Source organism: Staurois parvus, unplaced genomic scaffold, assembly GCF_062004578.1.
Source record: "Staurois parvus isolate SC_StPar_1 unplaced genomic scaffold, SC_StPar_1.0 ptg000782l, whole genome shotgun sequence".
Lineage (NCBI taxonomy): Eukaryota > Metazoa > Chordata > Amphibia > Anura > Ranidae > Staurois > Staurois parvus.
Genome location: NW_028318578.1, coordinates 218,887 through 237,500, shown reverse-complemented (window position 1 = coordinate 237,500; position 18,614 = coordinate 218,887). Strand labels below are relative to the sequence as shown.

At 45.5% G+C, this 18,614-nt stretch overlaps 2 non-coding genes across 2 annotated transcripts; both read left to right on the top strand.

Annotated features, from left to right (window-relative positions):
• Positions 1-13,696: 13,696 nt before the first annotated feature.
• Positions 13,697-13,778, top strand: TRNAS-AGA (transfer RNA serine (anticodon AGA)). The gene has a single exon. It is a non-coding gene; the product is annotated as a tRNA-Ser (tRNA).
• Positions 13,779-14,005: 227 nt separating this feature from the next.
• TRNAS-AGA (transfer RNA serine (anticodon AGA)) lies at positions 14,006-14,087 on the top strand. Its single transcript has one exon. It is a non-coding gene; the product is annotated as a tRNA-Ser (tRNA).
• The last annotated feature ends 4,527 nt before the right edge of the window (positions 14,088-18,614 follow it).

The following is an 18,614-nucleotide window of genomic DNA, read 5'->3' as shown; positions in this document are numbered from 1 at the left end:
CCTTCTGATCACTATAGGTAAATTATCTGAATTTGCTAGATTGCCAATAAGTCATTACTTGTGAATTGGCACTTGTGGGTGTAGGATTGTTGATTGGGAGTATCCTATGAAGATACATATATATTATTATACAGGATTTATATAGCGCCAACAGTTTGCGCAGAGCTTTACAAACTGAAGGCAGACATTACGGTTATACTACAATTTGATACAAGAGGAATCAGAGGGCCCTGCCCCTTACAGCTTACAATCTAAAAGAACTAATTCTATTCTAATGCATGTAACTGTCAGGGCTGGGCTCCTGCTACTTAACAATCAGCTCTGTTCTTTCACTGCTCAGAAGCTGCTCAGCTGTCGGTTAATTACCAGCCACTCATTGTCCCCACAGTGGCTCACCTGGATACCATTACCTGCCTCATTAGTCCAACCTACAGCCACCCCGTTTTGCTATTTTAGCAGTTTAGCTCATTTCAATTATGGCATTTTAATAAAACAAATAAGTTTTAATGTTCCTTTAGAGCAGTGGTTCTCAAGCTTCCTAATGCCGTGACCCTTTAATACAGTTCCTCATGTTGTGGTGACCCCCAACCATAAAATTATTTACCCAGTAATTATAATTCATGAGTGTCGTTTTACCTCCAATACTGCTGCTTTCTACACAGTAGCTGCTTTTAACAGAGTAGCTGCTTTCAACACAGTAGCTGCTTTCTATACAGTAGCTGCTTTCTACACAGTAGCTGCTCTTTACACATCAGAAATATGTGTTTTCCGATGGTCTTAGGCGACCCCTGTGAAAGGGTCGTTCGACCCCCAAAGGGGTCACGACCCACAGGTTGAGAACGACTGCTTTAGAGCATCCTGGATAATATATAAAGCCAGTGATTAAGTGCATTCTAACAAGAAAAAAGGAAACAAATTATTATTATTATACAGGGTTTATATAGCGCCAACAGTCTACTCAGCGCTGTACATTATAACATTATAATGGGAGACAGTACACGAGACAGTACAGTAACAATACGATTCAATACATGAGGGGTTCGAGGGCCCTGCTCCTTGGAGCTACAATCTAGAAGGGAGGGGATAGTGGTACAAGAGGAAATAGCTGTGGGGGATGGAGAGGTAGGAAGAGGGGAGGAGTTCAGTAATTAGCTGAGGGCGGGGTAGGCTTCCCTGAAGAGATAGGTTTCCAGAGTGCGTCTACAGGTGAGGAGAATAGGTGATAGGCTGATGGATTGGGGTAGGGAGTTCCAAAGGATGGGGGAAGCCCTGGAGAAATCCTGGAGACGAGCATGGGAGGAGGAGACCAGGGAACTAGAAAGTAGGAGGTCTTGTGAGGAGCAGAGAGTAAATTTGGGTGGTATTTGGATACCAGATCGGTGATGTAGTTTGGGGCAGTGTTATGAACAGCTTTGTACGTCAGTGTTAGTATTTTGAATTTTATCCGTTGGGTAATCAGAAGCCAGTGGAGGGATTGGCAGAGAGAGGTGGCAGATATGGAGCGGTTAGTAAGGTGGATGAGTCTGGCCGCAGCATTCAAGATAGACTGAAGCGAGGATAGCCTGCGGTGAGGTAAGCCGGTGAGGAGGGAGTTACAGTAGTCGAGGCGTGATATAATGAGGGAGGGAATGAGTTGCTTGGTGGTTTCCATGCAGAACCTTCTGCAACAAAGCCTATTTCTCAAAGAAAACTATTATAAATATCACAAACATAGAGTAATAAGTTGTAAATTTGATATACAGTATAAGGCATATATATATATATATATACACACAGATGTACCTTGGTTTCTGAACGCCTCGGTCAATGTAATTTTCAGTTTACAAATGAAAATCCATTGTAAATAATGCTTCAATACGAAGTGTATGTCGGTGCCAATTTTGAAATGCAATTGCCGGCTTTTTTTTTTTCTTCACTATATCTCACAGAAATAGTTGTCACTTTCCCTGGAGCTAAAGGATACTTTGTTTCTTTTATCTTGGGAAACAAATTAACCTCCCTGGCGGTATGATTATTTCAGATTTTTGGTGCTGAAAGCGGTACCATTATTTTGCATGGAAATGTGTAGTTTTTTATTGTAGGACTGTAATTTTTAGGAATAACTCACTGAAATCTGTCCGAACAAGAGTCTAGTAAACATCCCGGGTAGGATAAAATTTGAAACACGAAATCATAAATTATAATTTAATAAATAATCATAAAAAATAATAATAATATAATAATAAATTTAATTCAATAATATAATCAAACCAAAAACACTGAAATTTGAAATATAGCGCCAAGTTCGCACATCACTGAGCAAAGTCGCAAAATTGTTTTCAGTGTCTGATGACGAATTTCCCCCACAAATCATTATCACTCAATTCTGCAAGTGGTTCTGATTTACTATCGCTGTTCTCTAGCCGGCATAAAACCGCTTTTGACCTAAAGGGACGCTTTTTGGATGCCATGGACTTTTCTAAGTTTCCAGGCAGAAAGAACAGTAAAAATGCAGGCAGGGCACAGGACAAAGCACTCGGGACAAAATGTATGTGAAATGGTTTGAAACAGCAATGTTTTACTATGTAAAATTCGTTTTGAAAAAAATGACATTTTTTAAAAATTTTCAAATTTCCCGCTGGCGGCGGCGGCGCCCGTACGTCCCGACGTCACAGGGACCGGAACACAGAAGCCGGATGCCGGCATCGGCCGGAGGAGATGGCCGGGGACGCTGCAGGGGACACATCGTGGGAGCGAAGGACAAGGTAAGCTCTGCAGGGACTCCCTATGCAGCGCCGCATGGTAAGCCCGAGTGTAGCTCGGGGGTTACCGATTTTGGTACTGAAACTTTACCCCGAGCTACACTCGGGAATACCGTCAGGGAGGTTAAAAGGAAACATTGTTTCTTTTAACTAGTAGAAATAAACTAAAAGGAAACTTTCTTTTAGCTTGGGGAAATAAACTAAAAGGAAACTTTCTTTCTTTTAGCTGGGGGAAGGTGACAGCTGATTTATAGTGAAGAAAAAAAAAATAGCCAGTAATTACATTTAAAAACCGGCACTGATCTATAGTGCCAGCGACTTTTTTTTACTTTTTTCTGACCTCCGGAAACTGATTAATTGGTTTTCAATGCATTCCTATGAGAAACCACATTTCGGTTTACAAATTTTTTGCAATACGAAACGTCCCGGAGAACACATTGAATTTGTAAACCGAGGTACACCTGTATGTGTGTATGTATATATATATATAGAGAGAGAGAGAGAGAGAGATCCCTAAATCTTCTACTTCCATGTTGTCTTCCATGTTGTCTATGTACATCTATGCATAAATACATCACTATAGCAGAATGCCTAAATTAGGGGTTAAGGTGTATTTCTATATTCCACAAAGCATACCTTTAGGAACATCGTATAGACAGGGTCACGTGAATGAATTTTATACATGAGGCATGGTCCCCAACAAGAGAAAACCTAGTTTAACTTCAGCAATTAAAGGTCCAACTCCTAACATAAGGAAAATCCAACAGTCTGCAATGGGTCTGGTGCCACAAAGCCAACAGCATAATCACATATTATAGGTATGATGTAGTCTCTAGCTACCAATGCATTATACATCTATCCACCTGAGGAACTTGGGAAGCTCCAGGTGACAGAATTCTAAGGTTTAGCACACCAACCAGGGTGCACAGTAGATACTGATAACCTATAATAGGTACAGCTTCACCCTTAGACCTGAATATAACCAAAGGTTTTAGTTGAAATCAGGGGCGGACTGACAATTCATGGGGTCCCCGGGCAATAGGGGATCATGAGGACCCTGTGTCCCTGCCCAAGTCTATGAAAAAGGTACCAGGGGCATATCATGGGGCCCCCTACTGACCCCGGGCCCTCGGGCAGTGCCTGAGTTTCCAAATGGTCAGTCTGCCCCTGGTTGGAATAGAAGCAATCATTAAATACAGGTTTGGCTATGCAGCAATAGAGGTTTAGACCAGGAACCTGTCGATTAATTGTTGCAGGTGTAGCTTGAGGCAGCCTGCTTTGTGTTCTCCTCTTTTGCACTAGGAGCCAATGGAAGCCTCATAGAGAACTCTCTGGGCAGAAGCTATGTATGATGAGAATTGTGGTTCCTAAAAGGAGCCCTGCACCATATTTGCTTTTGGAGACTAATGGCTATTGGACTTCAATTCCCACCAGTGACTGCACCTAGAAGTGGAGAGCTTCACAGTGTTTCCAAGGAAAACTGATCAAGATCTGGGCAGTCCAGGGAAGAGAGTGACGGTGAGAGACCTGATGTTAGGGTCCACGCATCACATCTGAATGACCAAAGCCATTAGAGAGGAACCAAGAGGGCCTGTTGCTGTGTCTGTACCCTCCCATAAAGAAAAAGGATGGACTGGCACCCAAGCTTGCTGGAGCTGCCTTTAGAGATTTTGTTCAAAGAGAGAATAGCTGCATCCTCAGGGTCTGAGCTGAGACACTGCAGACTGTGTGAGAAACTGGGAACTAAACGCTGGGAGCTGTTGGTCACCCAGCTACTTGGAACTTAATAGCTGCCTGCCAGGAAGTGGTAAGCTGTCCTAAATGCTTGCTATACTTTGTTAGCCCAAACAGAGACTTCTCCCACTTAGCAAGGTAGAATCTGTTATCCATGAACATTTGTAAAAGGGACAGTGCACCACATAAAGAAAGGCCCCACTGGAAGTCACTTAACATTACTTACTAGGTGCCAGGTTCTTTCTATAAGCTCCAGGGGGACTCCACAAGTGGAACTTGTACACCCACTTGTCACTGGGGTTGTATGCTTAAGGTGTACAACAGAACCCTTTCTATCCCTTTGCACTGGTTGATATTGTTTTGAGACCCTTGTAACCCAGTTAAGATTTAAGTTAACAGTGCTGTAGTTTCTTTACGTGCAAGCTAGTGATTCATTGCTTATTTGGCTATTACAGTGCTCTTTTGTCTATGCAATGTGGGTATAGGATTATAACTTTTTTTTTTCTATGGTTGAACTGGATGGACTTTTGTATTTTTTCAGCCAAACTAACTATGTAATTATATTTATAACATAATCTAATTACTCACAAGTTTACAATTTTTTTTTACTTTTTCATGCCACATATTATTTTCACTACACTTTGTTACAAGCACACCCTTCTGCCTTAATGCCTGAGCTAAGGGCAGATGGATTACAAGAAGTGAATGCTCCATGAATCATCTGTCTTACTTAAGATGGCCACAGCCAGAAATGCTAGGGGGGGTCTTTTTTCAAAGGGATTTCTCTGCAAAATATATCATGGAGACATAGATGGATGGGGACGTTTGTTGTGAATATTAACCACCTTCCGCCTGCCCTATAGTACAATAATGGGCGCAAGGTGGTTCTCTCGTTGTGATAGGACGTCATATGACGTCCTACCATTCTCACTGCGCATGCACGTCTCAGGGAGCACGCAGCACGGCGATCGCCGGTGCGCTGTGTCCCTCGGACACAGCGGATCACAGAAAGAGCCAAAGATGTTGGCTCGGTCATGTGATCAGCTGTGTCCAATCACAACTGATCACATGTAAACACGGAAATGCCGGTTATTGGCATTTCTCTCCTCTCAAGCTGTCACGCTGACAGCTCGAGAGGAGAGTCGGTAATCGGCTTTCCGCGGAGGGGACATGTACACTGATCATCAGGGCACTGATGATCAGTGTGCCCTGATGATCAGTGTGGCCCCAGAAGTGCCACCTGTCAGTGCCATGTGCCAGTGCCCATCAGTGACACGTGCCAGTACCCATCAGTGCCACATCAATGCCACATATCAGTGCATACCAGTGCACATCAATGCCACATATCAGTGCCCATCTGAGCTGCCTTTCAATGTCACCCATCAGTGCCAGTCAGTGCCACCTATCAATGTCAATCAGTGCCACCTATCAGTGCTGCCAATCAGTGCCACCTATCAGTGCCAGTCAGTGTCGCCTATCAGTGCGCATCAGTGCCAGTCAGTGCCGCCTATCAGTGCCAGTCAGTGCCGCCTATCAGTGCCATATAGCAGTGTCATGTATCAGTGCTGCCTTTCAGTGCCCATCAGTGATGCCTGTCAATACCCATCAGTGCAACCTACCAGTGCCTCCTCATCAGTGCCCATCAGTGCAGCCTATCAGTGCCTATCACTGCAGCCTCATTAGCGCACATCAGTGAAGGAGAAAAATCACTTATTTACAAAATTGTATAACAAAAACTAAGAAAAAATAAAAAACCCAGAGGTGATTAAATACCACCAAAAGAAAGCTCTATCTGTCTCAAAAAAATGATAAAAATTTCATATGGGTACAGTGTTGCATGACCGCGCAATTGTCATTCAAAGTGCGACAGCGCTGAAAGCTGGAAATTGGCCTGGGCAGGAAGGGGGTATAAGTGCCTTGTAGGCTAGCGGTTAAAATGAATGAAATTGCATTTTTGGTTTGTGGTACTCAGATGCAGTGCAGTTCCACTTTATGGATGTTAACCCCTTCACTCCTAAGGGTAAAACAAATCTAAAGGCCTAAGCACAATTCTGCACCGTTGACATGTGATAGCAAAACCGTACATATCATCACAACTACTTTGCACATCCAGGTGGATTATACCTTGATTTTTTCAGGACAAATTGGGCTTTCATTTGGTGGTAAATGGTAATGGATATCTCCTGATTTTTTTTTTATTATCAAAGGAAAACTGGCCAAAAATAGATAAAAAAAATCCTTTTTTTTTTATTTAGCTATGTGTTTCTTGTTATGACCATAACCTACCACCAAAGAGCAACCCAAAATAAATTCTCCAGCTCTTGACGATCGCAGCGATACCATATATGTGTATGTTATTTGTTGTTTGTACCCGTAGTACAGCCCAGAAACCATAGTGCGCATTTTGTTTTTGTCTTTTTTTTTTTTTTTACCTAAAACACACTGACACTAACTGACACTGACATTAACACTAACTGACACTGATACCAATTTTTTTTAAATCCTGACCTTGACCTTTGACCCTGACCTTTGACCTTGACCCTGACCTAAACACTAACCCTGGCACTGAACTAGATCAAACCTTGATCTAGGTATTTTTTTTTATTTTTTATTTTATTTTTTTAATATTTATTTATTTATTTATCTTTTTTTTTTTTTTTTTACAAACTTTTTTTTTCTTCTCTCTGACAGGAGTTCGAGAGATACAATGTATCTCTCTTCTCCATTCATAGAGAGAGAGAGAAAAAAACAATCAGAGGCTATCACAGCGATCATGTGACCCGGGACCGGGAGTCCCGGGTCCCGATCGTTAGAACGGGACCCGGTGCTCTCAGTGACACCGCGGTCTCGGTGCTGGGAGCGTGCTGAGGGGCGCGCTCCCAACACAAAGACAGGTACGCAAATATGCGGCCCCGCGGAAAAAAGCCCAGGTCCGTGAGGCCGCATATTTGTGTTACGTCGGCGTCAAGGGGTTAATGTTGCAGGAAGTTAAAAGTGTAAGTACTATATATCGCCGCATAGGAGCCAGAAATGAGAAACGTATTCATTATTGTTAGTAGGGGTAGGGGAAGCTTTTTCAGAGAAGCAACTGTCCCCATGAGCACAGAGTCTCTAGTGGAGCCCTCCTTTACTTATATTTTATCAGGCTCAGAGTCCTTCTCTGTGTCTGCTGTGGTCTATTCAGGACTCTTTGGGCATGGTTTTGGGGAATAGCCTATCCCTATGTCAGGGAGCGAGGAGCAAGACACACAAGGAGGTGCAATTAAAGGTAGGTTTATTAATATAAAAATAAGACAAGAGTCTATGCAAGTCCAACAGTGGAAATCGTAGCCAAAACCAGGGTCAACAGCCAGGAAGAATCGTCGCCAGAGCCGGGATCAGGAGCCAGGAAGAATCGTCGCCAGAGCCGGGATCAGGAGCCAGGAAGAATCGTCGCCAGAGCCGGGATCAGGAGCCAGGAAGAATCGTCGCCAGAGCCGGGATCAGGACCCAGGAAGAATCGTCGCCAGAGCCGGGATCAGGAGGCAGGAAGAATCGTCGCCAGAGCCGGGATCAGAAGCCAGGAAGAATCATCGTCAGAGCTGGGATCAGGAGCCAGGAAGAATCGTCGCCAGAGCCGGGATCAGAAGCCAGGAAGAATCATCGCCAGAGCCAGGATCAGGAGCCAGGAAGAATTGTCACCAGAGCCGGGATCAGGAGCCAGGAAGAATGGTGGCCAGAGCCGGGATCAGGAGCCAGGAAGAATCGTCGCCAGAGCCGGGATCAGGAGCCAGGAAGAATCGTCGCCAGAGCCGGGATCAGGAGCCAGGAAGAATGGTGGCCAGAGCCGGGATCAGGAGCCAGGAAGAATGGTCGCAAGAACCGGGGTCAGAAGCCAGGAGGAGTCTTAGCCAAAGCCGAGTCGGTATCCAGGAACGCAATGAGCAGCTAAACAGGAGCTTGCTGCTGTGCAACAGACAGGACACGAATGCAATGGACAGCTACAAACAGTAGACTTATATGTGATAAGCCGCCACCTCCTGGGGGAGGAGCCACAGAGGGCTGAAAGCATAAAGGATCCCACAATGCTTTGCAGACACCTAAGATGGATGCCAGCACATGGAGCAGCACAAGGTCTGAGGAAAGGTAGGATCTTGACACCCTAGGCTGGACAAGAAACCACCAAAAAAAAAGTTATAATCCTACACCCACAGTTGATCCAGAGGAAGGCAAAAAAAAACCAGCAAAGCATGATCCAATTTGCTCCTGCTGGGAAAAACTTCCTTCCTGATCCCCTGAGAGGCAATCGGATATTCCCTGGATCAACTTACCTATAAATGTTATATCCAGTTATATTCTGTGTATCCAAGAAAGAATCCATAGAAAACAATCATAGTGATCAAGTGTCAAATAAAGTCCTGGTGAGTCCAATACAACACAACCAAGAGTGTAAATGGAATCCGTAAGGTGAAAGAAGTCCAGCTGATATCAGAAGAGTGCACCCAGTCCCAGAAAAACACCCAAAAGAGCCTCTTACCAGAAGGCAATGACCCCTGTATAAACCAGATGGGTCAAAATGCGCATAAGAAGATAAGAATAATCCCTCCAGGAGATTGTATAATCCAAACCGACAAATAAAATCCGAAATTGCTTCCAAAAGCGCTCAAAGATAAAACATAAGGGACATACCCAAAATGCACTCACATGATAGAATGAAAATGCCGGCACTATGAATACAATAATAATTGTAGTGGTGTTCTTGTCAGCCAGGGGCGGACTGACCATTTGGAAACTCGGGCACTGCCCGAGGGCCCGGGGTCAGTAGGGGGCCCCATGAGATGCCCCTGGTACCTTTTTCATAGGCTTTTTTGAGTCTGGGCAAGGACACAGGGGCCCCATGATCCCCTATTGCCCGGAGGCCCCATGAGTTGTCAGTCCACCCCTGCTGTCAGCTGCCTTGGGTCAGGCATCAAACGTTAGCCAATCAGTTGCGCATGTGTGATAACGTCACCATCTCCCAGACAATGAAACGCGTCGAGTGGGGCTTGAGACTGTGACGTCATCACGCATGCGCTTGTCTAAACCTTTTATTGAATCATCACACTTGATGCATATGTATTTACTTTTTGTTTTGCTATGTTTTTTATACCTATGTGATATTAGAACCAAGACAACGAGACGATGCCTTCATGGATAGGTAAGTCCAGATGCCAAGACGTGGGCAAGGAGGGGAGAGGACACTCAATTCCAGTTGCGGAAATGATCAGGCAGCATACTATACAGTATTTTATTGTGATTTTAAGTCCAAATAAATAATGACTGACGTGGCATTCCTGTCGTCTGCAGTGGGCCAGGCATCAAATGTTAGCCAATCAATTGTGCATGCGTGATGACGTCACCATCTCCATGATGATGAAATGCATCAAGTGGGGCTTGAGACGGTGACCTCAACACGCACGCACTTGTCTCAACCTTTTATTAAATCATCACGCTTGATGCATATGTATTAGCTTTTTGTTTTTCTATGTTTTTTATGAGGCAATTAATAGGTCACGTTTACTGGCACCAGGATGCACAGGTGTTGCATGCATGCCCATGCCAGTAGTCTCGTTGCTGTCAATTGAGAAGCCCCCAAATTCAAAACCTGTGAGTCACCATGCTGTAAAAACACAGCACCGCATGTATGGGAGGAGGTGACATAGGAACTAGAGAGCAGAAGGTCTTGGTAGGACCGTAGAGAGTGGTTTGGTTGGTATTTGGAGAGCAGGTTGGTGATGTAGCTGGGGGCTGAGTTGTGGATGGCTTTATAAGTTGTTGTTAGTACAATGAATTTTAGTCATTGGGCGAGTGGAATCCAGTGGAGGGATTGGCACATGGGGCAGATACAAGGCCACGTTTACTGGCACCAGTATGCACAGGTGTTTCATGCCCATGCCAGTAGTCTCGTTGCTGTCAATTGAGAAGCCCCAAATGCAAAACCTGTGAGTCACCATGCCGGTAAAACACAGCACCGCATGCATGGAAGGAGGTGACATAGGAACTAGAGAGCAGAAGGTCTTGGTAGGACTGTAGAGAGTGGTTTGGTTGATATTTTCATCCTTGGAGACTTCAATATCCCTATCAATGTCAACAATCCGGCTACATCCCAACTCCTCAATTTAACCTCTTCTTTTGCACTCACACAGTGCACACAGTCCTCCACCCACACCAATGGAAACACCCTGGACCTCGTTTTCTCCCATCTCTGCACCCTCCACAACCTCACAAACAATCCTTTCCCTCTCTCTGACCACAACCTCATTACGTTCTCCATCTCCCCGTCCTATAACGCCTCCTCCCCCAAACGTCAAACCATCACCAGCTGTAACCTCCGCAACCTGAACCCGGCCCCTTTCCATTCTGCAGCTGACCGTCTGTACGACAGTATCCTTCCACTGTCATGCCCTGACCTGGCCACTACTGCGTACAACGACTCACTGTCAGCTGCCTTAGACTCCTTAGCACCCCTAACCATAAGTAGCATTAGATCCCGACCGCTTCAACCCTGGCAGAACGACCAGACTAAAAATCTTAAATGACGCAGTCGTGCGCTGGAGCGATTGTGGCGCAAAACCAGATTGCCTCGAGTGTTCTCCCTCTACAAATCCGCCTTCCTCACCTACACCTCCTCCCTCCATGCCACCAAACAAACCTACTTCGTAACCCTCATCAACACCCTCTCCACCTGTCCTCGCCGGCTCTTCTCCACTTTCAACTCCCTACTCTCTCCCCCCCACCCCCACCTAGTACCTCACTCACTGCCCACGAGATTGCCAATCACTTCCAAAATAAGATCGACGCAATCCGTAAGGACATCGCCAATGCTCAACCTACCTTCTCACCTAGCCTCCCTCCCACCATAACCCCACCAACTCTCCCCTCCTCTGACCTTGCAACTGCCCTACCTCCCACCACACCTAACGTCCCGCACACTATGACCTCCCCAACACTCTGCTCCTTCAGCCTTGCTACCACTGAGTAGGTCACTAAGGTCTTCTCAGAAGCCCGCCTCACCACTTTCCCCCTTGACCCTGTTCCCACACAACTCCTCTGGTCACCCTCCTCCTCCATCCTACGCTCCCTCACCCACATCTTCAATATCTCTCTCTCTACTGGCACATTCCCCTCCCCCCTAAAGCACGTGCACATCACCCCCATACTCAAAAAACCCTCCCTGGACCCCACCGACCTCAACAACCTTAGACCCATCTCCCTGCTGCCATTTACTTCCAAGCTCCTTGAGCGCTTAGTCTACAATCGCCTATGCGCCCACCTCACTGACAACAACCTCCTCGATCCACTACAGTCTGGCTTCCGTCCCCTACACTCCACCGAAACCGCCCTACTCAAAATCACTAATGACCTGCTAACCGCCAAAGCTAATGGCCACTACTCAGTCCTCTTACTCCTCGACCTTTCCGCGGCCTTCGACACAGTTGACCACCCCATCCTCCTTAACAAACTACACTCCCTCGGCATCAGAGACTCCACTCTCTCCTGGCTCTCCTCCTATCTATCCCAACACTCTTTCAGCGTTACACATAACGCTGCCACCTCCCCCTCTCTCCCCCTCTCTGTTGGGGTTCCCCAAGGCTCGGTCCTCGGGCCCCTTCTCTTCTCCATCTACACCTCCTCCCTCGGTAAACTGATACATTCCCACGGCTTCAACTATCACCTCTACACCGATGACATGCAAATTTACCTCTCCACTCCTCACCTCACCCCTTCAGTCTCTGCCTGTATCACCCACCTACTGAACAACATATCAGACTGGATGTCGCTCCACTTCCTCAAACTGAACCTTTCCAATCCGAGCTCCTGATTTTCCCCCCAGCCCGTGCCTCCCTCCCCCCCACCCTCTCCATCATGACCAACAACGCCACCATCAGTCCCACCCCACAAGCCAAAGTCCTAGGTGTCACTCTAGACTCAAACCTGTCCTTCCAACCCCATGTCCAATCGTTGGCAAACTCATGCAGGCTCCACCTCCGCAACATCTCCAAAATACGTTCGTTCCTAACCCCAGACACTACTAAACAACTCGTTCACTCCCTTATTATCTCACGTCTGGACTACTGCACCTCCCTTCTCACCGGCCAGCCTCGTTGCAGACTATCCCCGCTTCAGTCTATCCTGAACTCAGCGGCCAGACTCATCCACCTTACCAACCGCTCCGCATCTGCCACCCCCCTCTGTCATTCCCTCCACTGGCTCCCGATTGCCCAACGCATTAAATTCAAACTACTAACACAGACAAACAAAGCCATTCATAACGCTGCCCCAAACTACCTCACCGACCTGATACCCAAATACCACCCTACCCGTAATCTTCGTTCCTCACAAGAACTCCTACTTTCTATCTCCCTGGTCTCCACCTCCCACGCCCGACTGCAGGACTTCTCTATGACTTCCCCCATCCTCTGGAACTCACTACCACAATCCATCAGACTGTCACCTACCCTCCTCACCTTTAGGCGCACCCTGAAAACCCATCTCTTCAGGGAAGCCTACCCTGCCCTCACCTAACAGCCGATCTCCTCCTACCACTCCATCCCCCACAGCCACTTCCTCCTGTACCACTATCCCCTCCCTCCTAGATTGAAAGAGAAGGGCCCTTGAACCCCTCGTGTATTGTATTGTTACTGTATTGTCTCCTGTTCTGTCCCCCACTATAATGTACAGCGCTGAGCAAACCTTTTAGCGCTATATAAATACTGTATAAAAATAATAATATTTTGAGAGCAGGTTGGTGATGTAGCTGGAGGCACAGTTGTGGATGGCTTTGTAAGAAGTTGTTAGTACTATGAATTTTAGTCATTGGGCGAGTGGAATCCAGTGGAGGGATTGGCACATGGGGCAAATACATGGCCACGTTTACTGGCACCGGGATGCACAGGTGTTGCATGGACACGCCAGTAGTCTCATTGCTGTCAATTGGGAAGCCCCAAATTCAAAACCTGTGAGTCACCATGTCAGTAAAACACAGCACCGCATGGGGCGTGGATGTAATTGCACCGTGTGAGCAAGGCCTATTACATAAAGAAGCACTTTCTGTCTGAGACATGAACACTATTTTAAATAAATGGCAGGATTTCACTATGGAGAGAAGAAAAAACAAGTTCTGAGCTTTAGTGAACTCAGGTCAAGACATGGACAGCTAATGAGGTGTGTATATAATACATACCTGTCCAGCTAAGATCAGGGTAGTCGTGGCCGAGTGGTTAAGGCGATGGACTAGAAATCCATTGGGGTCTCCCCGCGCAGGTTCAAATCCTGCCGACTACGTCTCATCTTTTAATTTTCTCACGCAGTAAAATTATTTACACAAATATTAGCCTACTGTATATCTATGGAAACCTAAACACATGTTTACGGCAAATACTGCAGATCCACTTGAAGAACAAGAATTTTCCAGCAGAAAAAACAAGTTCTGAACTTTAGTCAACTCAGGTCAAGACATGGACAGCTAATGAGCTGTTTCTACTTTACATACCTGTCCAGCTAAGGGCAAGGTAGTCGTGGCCGAGTGGTTAAGGCGATGGACTAGAAATCCATTGGGGTCTCCCCGCGCAGGTTCAAATCCTGCCGACTACGTCTCGTCTTTTAATTTTCTCACGCAGTAAAATATGCCTATATCTATGGAAACCTAAACACATGTTTACAGCAAATACTGCAGATCCACTTGAAGAACAAGCATTTTCTGTCAAGTTTTCTAAAATCAGTATTTTTTGCTAGAAAACTACTTATAACCCCCAAACATTATAATATATATATATATTTTTTTTTACCAAGGACTCCAGACAATGAAATGAAGATCATTTCAATTTATTATGTAACATGGTAATTGCTCAAACTTAATTTACAAAAAAGAAAAAATACACTCTAACCAGAGGATTCCCTCCCCTTCCTGACCAGGCCATTTATTTTGCAATACGACGCTGCATTACTTTAACTGACAATTTCACGGTCATGCAACGCCGCACCCAAATTAAATTTGCATCCTTTTTTCCCACAAATAGAGCTTTCTTTTGGTGGTATTTGATTGCCTGTGCGGTTTTTATTTTTTGCGCTATAAAACGACAATATTTTTTACTTTTTGCTATAATACATGTCCAGTAAAAAAATTGAAAAAAATCTAATTTCTTCATAATTTTAGGGCAAAATGTATTCTGCTCCATGTCTTTGCTGAAAAAACATCTCAATACGTGTAAATTAATTGGTTCACGTGAAAGTTATAGCGTTTACAAATGGTCGGCATATATACTGGGATTTTTTTTACCTAGTAATGGCAGCGATTAGCGACTTATAGCGGGACTGCAGGACTGCGGAGGGCATTCTGACACTGGAGGGAACTGACTTGGTGTCACTGACATCCCCAGTGACACCAATACAGTGATCAGTGCTAGTAAAAAGCACTGACACTGTGCTAATGGCACTGGGAAGGAATGGGTTACCACCTGGGGCGATTAAAGGGTTAACTGTGTGTTGTAAGCAAGCTATGTTAATATGGTTGACATGGCATGTCGTCTGCAGTGGGCCAGGCATCATACGTTAGCCAATCAATTGTGCTCGCATGCGTGATGACGTCACCATCTCCCAGATGACGAAACACGTCGAGTGGGGCTTGAGACGGTGACATCAACACACACGCACTTGTCTCAACCTTTTATTGAATCATCACACTTGATGAATATGAATTAGCTTTTTGTTTTCCTATGTTTTTTATATCTGTGTGATATTAGAACCAAGACAGCGAGACGATGCCTTCATGGATAAGTAAGTCCAGATGCCAAGACGTGGGCCAGGAGGGGAGAGGACACTCAATTCCAGTTGCAGAAATGATCAGGCAGCTTACTATACAGCATTTTATTGTGATTTTAAGTCCAAATAAATAATGACTGACTGTTAGGGATCCGGGTATGACCAGAAATGCTCCAGGGACACAGGCGTAGTCAGGGCTGGAGAGGTGGAATGGTCAGGCAGGCCATTAGGTACTGTACAGGGCGCGGGGTCTAAGTCCCAATCTGCTTATTCACCAGGGCCCCTAATGGGGATGGAATTGGAGCAGACTGAGACCAGGTCGCGACCCCTGAGTATGTCCGGCAATGGTAAAGAGTGTCGTCAGAGGTGTGCGGGGAAAGGAGCCTGACGTGAAGAGGCTGGCAGACCTGGTAACAGGGACAGATCCGTGCGGGATGGATGGATGGATCGTCTGGGTAGCGTCAGGCGTAGTCAGGCAGGCCAGGTCAGCAACGTGCGGGCAGCGAGGTACCGGAGGAGCAGGCAGAGAATAGTCAGGGTCACAAGCCGGGTTTAGTAACTCATGGGCAGCGTGGTACAGAGGATCAGGCAGAAGGATGGTCAGGCAAGCCAGGGGTTAAACAGGAGACGGTCAGCAGAGGTCAGGATCAAAGCAGAGTCAGCAACTAGGCAGATAGGCAGGAACACAGGATACCAAGTACAGGGGCTCATGGGAAACAATACACCAAGGCACTGACTGCAGGTCTGGCCATTCCTTAAATACACCTCCTGCAATCAGCCTCAGGTGATGGCTGACTGCAGGAGTGAGCTTCTGGTTGCTGAGAGCACCCGCTGGCCAGCCCTGGTACTGCAGCCCACATGGCAGGTGAGTCCCACCACCAGTGGTGAATCCATTGCTGACACTGACGTGGCATTCCTGTCGTCTGCAGTGGGCCAGGCATCAAACGTTAGCCAATCAATTGTGCACATGTACGTGATGATGTCACCATCTCCCAGATGACAAAATGTGTCGAGTGGGGTTGCTAACGTTTGATGCCTGACCCACTGCAAACAACAGGAATGCTACGTCAGCCATTATTTATTTGGACTTAAAATCACGATTAAATGCTGTATAGTATGCTGTCTGATCATTTCCGGCACTGGACTTGAGTGTCCTCTCCCCTCCTGGCCCACGTCTTGGCATCTGGACTTACCTATCCATGAAGGCATTGTCTCGCTCTCTTGGTTCTAATATCACACAGATATAAAAAACATAGAAAAACAAAAAGCATATACATATGCGTCAAGTGTGATGATTCAATAAAAGGTTTAGACAAGCGTGTGCGTGATGACGTCACCGTCTCAAAGGTTTAGACAAGAATCTTGAATCAGAAGCTTTGCATGTATTTTAGAAAGGTAAGGTACATGTAGATTCTGTATAATAATAGCCCAATCTCGCACCTATCAGGAGGAGGAGCAAGGACTGGATTTACTAAAGGCAAAATAGACTGTGCACTTTGCAAGTGCAGCTGCTCCAGAGCTTAGGAAATGAAGGGAAGCTCTGCTAATTTCCACATACACTTCAGATCTTTGGAAAAACAACTGTCACTTATTTTACAAGTGTGGAAAAAGAGGCACTCAGGAGGCAAAGACTTCTCACTACTTGCAGAATGTAGTGATTATTAACTTCATAGAAGAATAGCTTTTGGGCGTTTTCCTATCCTCACCAGTTATGTTGTGTTTATATTACATAATAAAGTGCGAGCTACTATGGTAAGATTAATTATTGTGCATTAGTACATAAAATAAATGTATTTTACTAAATGAATGTGGTTCACTGACACTGTGACACATACTCATATACCTGTGCAAAATTATTATTAAAATTATATTTAATATGTGTTGTGCTCCACTGAATAAAAAATCTGTGAACAAATTCCTCAATATTGCTAATATAAACCCTGATGAAGCCACGTGACCCTGTGACGTAACGCGTAGAGGAGGGGCTCTGACGTCATGACGCACTCAGGAGATAAAAGTTCTGTTTTACACAGTTTTGAAAATCATATCAGGTAGGTGACGCCCCCCATTGTCCATACACTGAAAAAGCTGATTTCTGGCATTTTTCATGACCCTTACCAGCATAGCAACGGGTATGTTGGCAATTTCTGCGCGGACGTTGGCCTTCAGGTCTTGTAGGGTCCTTGGACGGTTTACATAAATGCGGGATTTCAAAAAACCCCACAAAAAAAAATTGCAAGGGGCCAAATCGGGGGAGCGGGCTGGCCGCTCCAAATTGCCCCTTATTGAGACGAGGCGCTCCGGGAAGTGTTCCCTTAAAATAGCCATTGATGCAATTGCACACCACACTGTGACTTTAGATGAATGCAAAGGCCTTTGATGCAATTCTTGAGGATTGGTGTCGGCCCAGTAGCGCATGTTCTGTTTGTTGACGCATCCAGTCAAGTGAAAATGGGCTTCATCACTGTAAAAAACAATTGCATCCTCAGGGACGTTTTCGAGTACTGCCTCACTTGCGTTCCTCCGAGAATTGAAGTTGCGTTCGGAGAGTTCCTGCACAATCGCCAACTTGTACGGATGGTAATGAAGGTCATCGTGAAGAATTCGCCTCACTGAACGATCCAAAAGTCCAAGGGCAGACGCATGTTTGCGCTCAGAACGCTGCGGGGATCGCAAGATTGAAGCTCTCACTGCTTCGATGTTCTCAGGTGATCTGATGGGTCGAGGGACTCCAGCTCTTCGTCTCGTCGTACTCGCGGTTTTTCTGAACGTAGTGACCCACGTAACAATTGATTTCCGGTCCGGGACACGGCCCAACGGGGCTACATTGAAGCGAAGTCGGATGGCGCGTTGGGTTGCGATCACAGAAAATCCGTTCGAAAAGTAGGCCTCTACGGCAAACGCACGCTGCTCACTGTTCCAACGCATGATGATGACTGACCTGGAAGAGAACAAAAACTTTAGTATTACGCCTGTCGCCTGATATCACTCCCGCCCCGCTATGGCCGCTACAGCCTGAATGGCACGCATTTCAAAAAAGGAAGTTATGTTGCTGCACCCTGTATATATATATATATATATATATATATATATATTTATATGTATATTTATATATATATTTATTTCACTTTATATATTTTTTGTTGGCACATTAGGATCACTTAATATATGGTCATAAATATTATGTATTGAGGCTATACTAGCAATATTGAGGAATTTGTTCACAGATTTTTTTATTCAGTGGAGCGCGACACAAATTAAATATAATTTTAATATGTTGCGTTTATAGTCCGATTTGATCAAATTGAAACCGGCTGGCCAAACAGGGAATGTTGCAAGGACATTAAAAAGAAAAGGATC